We start from the raw sequence: 9,296 nt of genomic DNA on the forward strand, positions 1-9,296 counted from the left end.
AAGTATGACAGCATTTTTATGCACAATTTTTGACTTGTTAGGAATTCTGGCATTTTTATTGTCAGTGCAGTGGGTTCTCATTACTGCAATTCCATTGACAAGGGCTGAATTAAGTCAGGGTCAGATCTGAACTTTCATGAGAAAGGAGATTTATGCTATCTCTGTAAATGATATAAACAAAAGTTAATATGGGTTTTTTTCACTGCAGACCCCAGATTGCAAGGACTGCCTTTTGATCTGTCCCAATATAGTTCAATCCTAATTAATTGATTAGGAATAATTAATGTAATTAAGTCCTAGCTGGAATACCCAGATGAAAGCAATGACATTAAGAATTTTCTTATATGATGCATATTTCTACCTGATGTCTTAAAATAAAAGTATTATTAGGGGATTTGTTTGGTTGTCCTTTCTTTGCTCTTCCAGCAGCAAGGTTTCCAAAGAACAGAACAGACAGTTAAATGGCTGCTTGATTATTTTTACCTGAACCTGAAGAATATTTAAAATGATACAGCTATTTCAGTTCTTATTTTTCTTGTGTATATTTACTTGTGGTAATCCGTATTTTTGTTTAAGTACATTCCTAACCTCACGCTGTTGTTCCAGAAAAGAGACAATGATTCCTAGCTTTTAATATTACTCAGTGTTATAATCATGTGATTACTATATATATAAAATTACCGTGTTTATACTATTTGCTTCATGTAGCTCTGATCTTGCTTGTAAGATAATAACACTATTTCTCCTTGAGTACTGATGCTGTTAAAATTAACCTTAAATAAAGGAGACCAGAAGCAACGTTGAGCCTTCTCCTTTCTGTCAGGAGCAAAAGTTTTCCTTTTCTTTCTTCATTTCGCAATTTCCCCTTAGTGGTTAGTGCAGTAAGAGCTCCCCCTCTTGTTTCTGGTCACTGATGAGAGCTTTGCTAAAGCGTGTTAATTTGTTTTCAGTTAATGAAAATACTGGGTTTGCTAGATTCCAGGAAAGCAAGATGTACTTCCCTCATCTTTTGTTTTTATTTTTTTTGGTTGTGTTTTTATTTATCCATCAGTTTATCATGTTTGCTAAAGCACAAGGCTGTTTTAGTCTGTTACCTTGTCCATTTTGCAGAAATGCTAGTTGAAGGCAAGCTTCCTGAAGTTTTTGCATTGTTTTCCTAATTTTTGCGAAAAAACTGAGCTAAAGAATAGCTTAGTGGGTAACTTGGTTGTATCTGGTGGCCAGTTGTGGATCTGTGCTCAGTGTGATGATAAAGAATGGGTGCCATGTGTCTTGTAAATTAGCAAAACATAGTGTGAGCACTGACAACATTTGTATTGTTTTCAGGTTTTTTCTATTAATATTGATGGCTCTGATCTCCAAGAAGTTTTAAATGTTTCAGTTGACACACCTGAAAATCTAGCAGTGGATTGGATTAACAATAAGTTATATGTGGTTGAGACCAGTGTGAACAGAATAGATATGGTTAACTTGGATGGAACAAACCGTGTGACTCTTATTGCTGAAAATCTCGGAAATCCTAGAGGAATAGCACTTGATCCAACTGTTGGGTAAGTGATATGGGTCAGGTAATGGTAAAAGAAATTCCTTTATTCCCATGCAAAAGGAGGATAACTAAGAAATAGCTAGGGTGGTCATTTTAGAATCAAATATTAAATTTTTTAAACATTTATATTCTGTCCTAATCTATTCTACACCCTAAATTGTTATGGGAGGGCTGCACACTGTTTTTATTCCCAATGTGCAGAATGTGTTTCATGGCTGGAGTTTTATGTGTGTGTGCAGCTCTTAAAACTGGGGAACTGTGAAATTGCCCTGCAGAAGAGTAGAAGTTATCCTGAAAGATTTCTGTTGTGACACCATCCAAAGACCTCCTACTACCTGAAATAAAGTGGTGGAGTGAAGCCAGGAAAGTTAACCATGACTTCACTTTCCGTGGTTAAAGAAAGTAAAGTTGGGTTGGAAAGTCAACCCAACATGCTTCAAAAATGTATGTGAGCCATGAAAACGTGGATCCTCAGAGCATGGGAAGAGGAATTTCATGCATCTTGTAGTGATGGATGCTACTTTCATGATGCATCTATTTGCCGCTGGTTTATTTCTGGCAGTACACTGTCCTGAAACCAGGATATACACTTAAGTCTGTATTTTACTAAGGAAGCTCAGTATTTCTGAGGTCTTTGGGGTGAAAGCATGTTTCTTTCTAGATTCATTCTATAAAAGAGAGTGCTTCTTGGCCAGGAGGTATAAAGTGTGTTTTCATAGTATGTCAACTGAGAATCAAAACTCTGTCCTGAAACAGTGCTGGTTTCAAATTCTACATAATTTTTTTTTTTTTTTTTTTTTTTTTGGTAAAATCTCAAGGAAACATGTGACTTTTTTTTCTTTTTCCCTTTATAGTTATTTGTTTTTCTCAGACTGGGATAGTCTGTCTGGTGATCCTAAAGTGGAAAGGGCCTTCATGGATGGCACAAACCGTCAGGATTTGATAAAAACAAAATTAGGCTGGCCTGCTGGAATAACTCTGGATATTGTATCAAAGAGACTTTACTGGGTTGACAGCCGGTTTGATTACATTGAGACTGTAACGTACGATGGGCTTCAAAGGTAGGAGAAATATTATTCCTTGGAGGTTACAGATGCACGATTATTTTGTATCGAGTTCAAAGAAAGATTTGTCTAACAAAATGAGATACACAAAGGATGAAAATTACAACATAATGAATGTGATGCACCTTGATATCTATGGTGTCATGCAACTTCTATACAATCTTTAATTCCTCCATCGTTCTTTGTCCTTTTTCTACCTTGAATACCTCTTCAACTTCTTCTAGAATGTCCTTTTTTATCATCCACCACTATAGTACAAATCTTTATAGCAGTTGCTTTTTATTATTTTTGAATTATATACGTTGTCTTCCATCATCATTTCTTTACATCTTTTTCATTAATTAATTTATTTGAAATATTCTATTCCGAAGCACCACTTTGTGTAATGAGTGTTAAGTGCTCTTCTTACATTTTATAAATCTTTGCTGTTAGAAGTTAAGTCATCACTCAAACTATTGTGGTGCTGGGGAAACTATTTTACAGCATGCAAGAAAGGAGTCCTTGAGGTTTTATGGGACTACATCTTATAGTATAATGTTTGGAAGCCTGCTTATCTCTGCATCTGCAATTAGTCGCTGTTACTCAAGCACGAGAAAATAATGGTCCCCTTTAGCATACCTACTCCATACTGGCTTGAAAAAGAGTGCTCTGCTCATTTGACAGGTTTATTGCTCAATGTATTTTTTCACTTAGAAAATTACAAAAATAATGCTGGTATCTTTGCTCCTTTATCAGGGTTTAGTAAGACAAGAATGTGTTTAGTAAAATCTCTGGGTTTTGGAGATAAAAACTTATCACTCACAGCAACACCAAAAATCTTGTAGATATTGTGCAAGTGGGCAAGAGGCAATGGCATAGTCTGCAAAGAATGTTAAAATACAGCTTAGTGTCCAGTTGTGTCACGTCTTGCGTGCCTCCAGCATGAGCCTAAATCACCTGGGAAACTGTTACAAGTAGAGCTGTAGAATTAATCTGATTTTGTAGACTTTCCTTCATGACTCCATGAAAATAATACTGTAGTGTTATTGTTATGTATTGTGTGAGGACTTAAATGTCTCTCTGTATCTCCTAATATTTATCTAGAAAAATATTGTCCCAGTATCTTGCATAGAATAGATACAATTCATTAGCATTTAGTTTTCTTTGCTTTTGCTTGAGTCATTGGTTTAAGCCAAAGAAAGTCTGGTGGGTTGTTTTTTTGTTTGTTTTTTTTTTTCTCTGTGTGTGTGTGGTTTTTGGTGGTTTTGGGTTGGGTTTTTTTTTTTTTTTTTTTTTTTTCAATCTACATGCATAGGATTTTATTTTTGACCAGTGCCTGTTGCAGCCATAAATTTTTTACATTCCAGGTTTCTTGAATATTTCAAATTGCTACAGATGTCTTTGATTTCCTCTGTTTAGCCTCTTTCTCTGATTTTTCTAGATAATATTTTGTAAATAATTTAAAAACCATCTTTATAACAGGAGAACAATAGCTCATGGAGGCTCACTGATTCCTCATCCATATGGAATCACTTTATTTGAACACAATGTTTATTTCACTGATTGGACCAAAATGGCAGTGGTGAAAGCTAACAAGTTTTCAGAATCTAACCCTCAAGTGATCTACCAGTCTTCACTGAGACCTTACGGAGTGACAGTTTACCACGCTGCCAGGCAGCCATATGGTAAGACAGCAAGTAGATGATTAAAGGAAGTTTAGGAACTGTCTTACTAAAAGTTGGTAATGAGAGACTCTTATTTTGCTGTAAAGAACTAATAATTATGACTCATAAATTTGTATTGTAAAACTGGACTGTTTTTAATCACACAGTGGTTTCATACAGCTTCTGTAGCTAATGAACTGTCAAACAAAACATTTAAGTAGGGGGGTTGTTAAATGCATTGATAGTTGGAAGAGTCAAACCTGTGCTTATTAGCAGTATTGGTGTTTGGGAGTTTTTTTCCTCAGCACTGCAATGAGGATGCAGTTGGAAAAGGCTACCAGTGGGAATGAATTCTGTGAGATATAATTCTGAAGTAGATCTATATGCAGAAAACTGTAGCCCAGACTATGGCCTCAATGCTGTGTGCTGAGTATCTCTCTGTACAGAGCTGAATACCTTGAATGCCAGTTAGCTCTTCTGTGATTTTGGTGCATTCCAGGGTAGAACTGGTGGTGTTTGATTTCTATGTGGTGTAATTCCCACAAAGTCCACATGATTTATTGTGGATGTTGAAAAAACTCCTGAAAAATCAAGGTAATGGTGCCATTAGGTTAATAGATGAAGTTATAATCCTATCTATATTATTTTCCAGTAAGAAATCCTTGTGGAAGTAATAATGGGGGATGTGAACAGATCTGTGTTCTCAGCCACAAAACAGATAATGATGGACTAGGTTATCGCTGTAGATGTGTACTGGGCTTTGATCTACATGTAGATGGACGACATTGTGTTGGTAAGAAAATGCCTCGTGGTTGTTGGAAGTAGCACTATCCCATTAGCTCTGTTGTTATATTCTAGAACATCTTTCCTCTCCTCAATAGCTCTGTGAGTTCAATATGCCAAGGACTTAATGTTTTTCCATCACAACTCCTGTTGATGGCTTTAAATTTTTACTGATGTTCATTTCAAACCACAACTTAAACTCACCACCTTTTATGAGCATTTTAAGAGAGTTAGATATGGTGTATGTGTAGACAGCTGTATGATTAAGCTCTTAATCCTGAAATCAAGCATAGATGCTTGCTAGTAGGCAGATTTTGAATTATTTTGAACATATAAACCTGCTTTCCTGTGCAGTAATGTGCAGATTGGGTTGGTCTTCTTTTTAATGCATATGCCCAGAATAAGAGATTCAGTTTTGGAGCTGTGAGCTTCCATCAGTAATCTGCTGCTTCCTGTTTGAGTCCAGACTTGTCAGTGATGGGAGGTTTACCATGTGTATCTGTTGACAAATTAAGCCAGGTGTGTTGTCTATGATTTTACTATTTGACTATGCATTTATCTGGCTAGCTTAGGCATGGTCTGGTTATATGGTGGCTCCAAAAAACCTTTATATATTTTTTTTTTGTATAGATGATTCTAAAGATGTGAGCACAGAAGATGACTTTGGCTTCCATAGGGATAAGGTTTTCTGTAAAGGTGTAACAATGCAGTAACAAAGCAAGAGGAATACTTGACCACATCACCTAATATTCTGTGTTGGGTTTTGTTTTTCTTCTTCAGTTTTTAAGTCTGGGTATATTTAAATTCCTATTTTCTCATTCTTCTTTTTTCTATTTCCAGACTATTAATGTTGCCAAAGGAAGTAAAGCTTTACAGTTAATTAATGCTCAAATCTCTCACCTTGTGAATAAGTAAAGTCTGTGTCTGATCTTTTCTTTTGCAGCTGTGCAGCAGTTCCTGCTGTTTTCATCCCAGCTGGCAGTGCGGGGCATCCCATTCAATCTCTCCACCCAGGAAGATGTGATCATACCTGTAACAGGAAGCCCTTCATACTTTGTTGGAATTGACTTCTTTGCTCAGAATGACACCATTTTTTTTTCAGACACAAGTAAAGACATAATCTATAAACAGAAAACCGATGGTTCAGGTGAGAATCATTCTTAGGAGTTGTGGAGTAATTGTAGTAAGGAGAGAAGAATATGTATCTCTCAAAAGAACAAAAAAGTCACATTGTGAGATACACAGATAAATCTCAATGTCACCCCAGTAATCTGGAAAATGTTTGTCAAACATGTTTTTTCAGCTCATTAAGCTCATTGAAGTCTCCTATTCTTTGGCAAACTTGCTGAATGTATTTGGGAATGAACTATTTGTAGCACTTCTCGTGACTAGTATTTGTCATCACCAGTCTGTTTATGCAGACTAGTATGCCTTTCAGTAGTATGAAACTGAGTTTCTCTTTTTAATTTTCATATCTGCAGAGCAGGATGTTTGTAATGATACTGTAATACAGAAATATAACATTATGGTTATGGGATTTCTTTGGAAGTCCTATTTGTGGTAGTGTGAAGAATGTTTCTCTCCAATTTATAATAATGATCAAATATAGTGTCAGCATATAGTCTTCTAAGCTTGCTTGCTGCCTTGGGTCAGAGTGATGGTAGACTGCAGATGACCATTACTATGCAAAGAGTAGGTAAGGTCTGAATGCTGAACAAGATGTCCTTACTGCACTGACCTTCATTCATAAAAACTCCTCTAAATGTAGACTTAGTGACAGTTTTTTCTTTTGTCTTTGACTAGTCTTTATTTTTCCTCTTCTGGATTTGTGCTCCTGAACATATACCTCTTTCACCTGGAGCAAAGGGCACCCCCCACCCCTTGGTTATTGGTCTTTGTATTAAGTACTACATAGGCAGCGTTTTTACCAAGGGAAGCCACTAGTTTTGTGAACAGAATACTATGTTCGTGTTATTTCTTCTGTTCCTAAGCATTTACAATCATTATGTGTGTTATGAATTCTAGGAAGAGAAATCCTGACAGCTAATAGAGTGGAAAGTGTTGAAGATTTGGCCTTTGACTGGATCTCAAAGAATCTATACTGGACAGACCCTCGATACAGGAGCATTAGTGTGATGAGACTGGCAGATAAATCTAGGAGAGCTATTGTTCAGAATTTAAATAATCCTCGATCAATAGTAGTTCATCCTGTTATTGGGTAAGTTTAGCTTTGAGTCTCACTTGAAACTATACAAATAAATTTATGGTTTAAGAACTGGTGAGGTTAGATTTACATCTCATTCTGGATTTCTGCTTAGATTTGTGTTCTTTTCCAAAATACCATCTCTTTTCAGTTCTCTTGACTTTATTTTGGTTTGTTTTTTATTCTGGCCTAGATTTCAGTGCCCTGAGGAAAGGACATGGTGATACGGATTCCACATGAAGGAGGCACTCAAAATAATTTTCTTTAAAAACATTGTTGGCTTTTTTCTTTTTTACTCCTGTGTGCTGATAAACAGGCAAAAGAACTTTGTATCACTCAGATTATAAAGCTATTTCTCATAGTTGAAAGATAAAATTTTCTAAATTATTTTTATATCCTTGCAGTTCCCAGAATGCTAACCTCGATTGCTTTATTTTTTCTATCTAAATTTCTTTATTTGAAAGATATTAGATGCTACTGGTTGTATTTGATACAGACCTTACAATATGTGATTCTGTGTACATAAAATGAAGCCCTGCTTTTCTTTGATGGAAATGCTTATCTTTAATTCTCTGTGTTGTTTGGCCATGCCAAAACAGTGTTTCTTTCACAGAATAGTTCGGCTTCCTATCACCATACTACTGAATTTCTTAATTCTTGGATATTGAATTTTCATGTTTAGTACCTAAATATACTATTTTTGGAAGTAATCCCATAAGAATGGTGTTGAATTTGGATCGTTGGGTATCCCAACCCTTTTTGTTTACTTCTTTGTCAAGTTATTTATCACTAGCTTCAATTCTATGACTGTAGACATAAGTCAAAAGGATCAGGAGAATATTCTTTGTAATATTCATGTTTACTTGTAAGTATTACCTGGAAGACACATTTTTGCTTGATTCTTCCTGCCTGTCAGTACTTAAATGAAATCCTTGGCAATTTTAATAAAGTTATGGATATTTTATGTCTAAAGGGACAAACCACTTCCAAAGATTTTTAAAAAGTTGTTGTGTACAAGATAAATATTAATTGTTGGTACCACTACCAACTGAGAAAAGGGAGAAGTCAACATAATTTTATTTTTTTAAGATATGTGAAGATATGGTACAAGGTAGAATGTTAATCCTATTCAAACATTTGCTTTGTTTAATTATGTTATGTCATTGGCTTTAAGTGTTTTCTGACGTGTCCTTTTAGGTATATATTCTGGACAGATTGGTTCCGTCCTGCTAAAATCATGAGGGCCTGGAGTGATGGATCCCATGTCTTGCCAATTGTGAATACAACGCTAGGCTGGCCTAATGGCCTAGCCATTGACTGGAGGTAAGGACAACAGAGAAGCTTTTTGAGCAAATGCGTTTCTTCCTTTAAACTGTTAGGGATTAAAAATAAAGGAATTGTGTCAGATTGCATGCACTGGTACTTTCATATTGAAGACCTTCTTCAATTTGTTGAAAAGCCTCTAAAATGTGAGACTGACCAGATTCTCAGGTTGCCCAGAGAAGCTGTGAATGCTCCCTCCCTGGAAACATTCAGGGCCAGGTTGGATGAGGTTTTGAGCAACCTGATCTAGTGGAAGATGTACCTGCTCATGACAGGGGGGTTGGAAATAGATGATCTTTAAGGTCCCTTCCAACCCAAACCATTCTATGATTTTTTTCAGAATCCCTTCACGCACACCCCAATAACCTCTTGTGGGTTTAAGATTATTATTTTAGAAAAAGCTAGTGCTTCCTAGTTGATATAATGTCATTTGAACAGATATGACATTTTCATTATTTCTAGTTCTCTAAGGCTGTACTGGGTGGATGCCTTTTTTGATAAAATTGAGCACAGCACCTTTGATGGGCTGGACAGACGGACTCTTGAACGTATTACTCAGATGACTCACCCATTTGGCCTTACTATTTTTGGAGGTAAGTCTGGCATTGAAAATATTATCATCATCACACTTTTTTTTTTTTTTTCCCATAGGGTGGTCTGTGAGCGTGTGAGAGAAAATGACATGGCCTTTGTAATCCTGCTTTTCCTATAAAAAGCACTGTTATATATAAAAA

This window comes from Antrostomus carolinensis, unplaced genomic scaffold, assembly GCF_000700745.2.
Source record: "Antrostomus carolinensis isolate BGI_N321 unplaced genomic scaffold, ASM70074v2 scaffold22860, whole genome shotgun sequence".
Taxonomy (NCBI): domain Eukaryota; kingdom Metazoa; phylum Chordata; class Aves; order Caprimulgiformes; family Caprimulgidae; genus Antrostomus; species Antrostomus carolinensis.